This window comes from Anneissia japonica, unplaced genomic scaffold, assembly GCF_011630105.1.
Source record: "Anneissia japonica isolate Jap-2015-1 unplaced genomic scaffold, ASM1163010v1 scaffold368_len332514_cov184, whole genome shotgun sequence".
Lineage (NCBI taxonomy): Eukaryota > Metazoa > Echinodermata > Crinoidea > Comatulida > Comatulidae > Anneissia > Anneissia japonica.
In genome coordinates this window covers 307,300-309,300 of record NW_022708279.1, presented here as the reverse complement: position 1 = coordinate 309,300, position 2,001 = coordinate 307,300, and the positions used below count along the sequence as shown (strand labels likewise).

The following is a 2,001-nucleotide window of genomic DNA, read 5'->3' as shown; positions in this document are numbered from 1 at the left end:
CTTATTTTCCCTTACCCAAGTGAGGCCGACAGCACACAACTTGGTTATATAGTTATAAACAATTCAAGTTAGACTCATTATGATCGATTTGCAATACGCCCAGACATGAGCCAAATGACTAAAACGATATAGGCCTAAAAATGACCTAAACAACATCACTAAGCCCTAAAATAATTTAAAATTTACGGACATACTTACAACCGTCGAATGCTACGCCAACAAGACTTTACGCACACGTCTAGATTCCACGGTACAAAAACTTTGCGGTCACTGGTGCCTCTCATGGTAACCCGGAAGTTACATCACTGCTGATGTGGTAGAATCTCTCTTGGGGTTTTCCATATTTCCGTTCAAAAAACGTAACATCTCATTTCACGTTGTAAGTTCGGGCTCCGGACCGGATCCGGGCTTGATTTGAACGTAGCTTCAAGCCAACTATTTTTACCGTTTTGGTACTGTACTGATACCTTTGAATATTTATATCTTTTAAAATTCATCTTCACCCACTCTGTTCATTCTTACCCTATTTACCGTTGGAAACAAATCAAATAGGCCTACTTACTTTATTAAATTCAAATTGGGCCGTACTACCCCATGAGCGCATTTTTTGAACAATCTTTTTTTTTCACAACATTCGTAATAATTTTGTTTCTTAGGAGTGATGTTTTGCCCTACCTGACGTGTAATCGTACTGAATACTCTGTACGGTACGTCCCCAAATACTAGCAAGTGATTCGGGTGGGAATCGAACCCACGACCTCCAGGTATCTAGCCTGATGTCTTAACCACTAGACCACCGAGCTTGCGCTTGGTGACTAGTGATGAATTTGATCCCCTAATAGCAGCGGGTACTGCAAGTGTTATTAGGAAATGAGTTTGCGTCAGGAAGTAGGGCATAACATCCCTCCTATGATAATTTCATAATTTAATGACTTGCAGGTCGTGGGTTCGATTCTCACCCGAATCACTTACGAATTTTTTTCGCTAGTATTTGGGGACGTACGTACTGAGTATTTAGTACGATTACACGTCAGGTAGGGCAAAACATCACTCCTACGATAATGTCCTGAAGCAAACTCATTTCCTAACTTTGTTTCTATCTCGATTAATAATGAGTTTTAAAAACATGCCTTTATTTTCATTTTGCTTTTGAAGTCCTAATTTTTCTTCCTTCATTTTAGTTCTAGTAGGGCCTAGTCAGCTTTATCATTGTTTTGATTTTAGTTACTTTTGAATTGTACGTTTGTAAACATAGTTTCTGTATTTTTGCTGTATTTATGCAATAGGGCTTCCTTTCGAAAGTGTTGCTAGTCATTGAATGGATACTTTCTGCTATCGCAAGCAGCCGGCAAGAAGCTCGGAAATTTCTCCCAGGCAAATATATAAATTTAAACAAAAATATACTATGGTATACTGTCACAAGTAATGATTGTCAATCTATCAATTTAGAATCAATTAAATTAAACAAAAACAACTGGAAACGCTAAAGCGAGGACAATTAATTTGTGACATTTATTAAAACATGTTTGCTGTCCTCTATTATCGATTGTCAAACTTGTTATAATAATAATGTTATTTTTGCAATCTATTCAACTCGATAAACTAACAACGTTAGCCTACTATAGGATGTTAACTTATTTGACATGAACCAGGGACTGTATTTTGAAAAAAATTAGCTTTTGGCATTGTATATCCAGAGAACTGTTCCCTGGTATATCATTCATTGGACAAATTAAACAGCTTTCACACTGGCCATGGCAGACTCTTGCAACCACCAGTGAAACGACCAGACCAGCCAGCCAGAAAATAAACTTTCTGTACTTCAATTAGTTTATTTTCTTATACTTTATGGGTGCGTTTTGTGAGCAAACTGAGCCTTGGCGCTTAGAGGAATATATAGGGCAGAGGCCTGGTGGGGGTCAGTGAGATTCTCCGTCAAAGTAGCACTTTGAGGAACATATTTTTAATGGATTTCTGAAACCCATAATTCGTTAATATTTT

At 37.6% G+C, this 2,001-nt stretch overlaps 1 long non-coding RNA gene and 1 other non-coding gene across 2 annotated transcripts in view; both read right to left on the bottom strand.

The window, feature by feature from the left end:
• Positions 1–312, bottom strand: part of LOC117106499 — a 5,485-nt gene extending 5,173 nt beyond the window's left edge. Inside the window, exon 1 of the long non-coding RNA XR_004445080.1 lies at positions 199–312. This is a non-coding gene — a long non-coding RNA (uncharacterized LOC117106499). The remainder of the gene's footprint in view (positions 1–198) is intronic.
• A 418-nt stretch (positions 313–730) lies between these two features.
• On the bottom strand, positions 731–803 carry Trnas-aga. Its single transcript has one exon. It is a non-coding gene; the product is annotated as a tRNA-Ser (tRNA).
• Between the last annotated feature and the right edge of the window lie 1,198 nt (positions 804–2,001).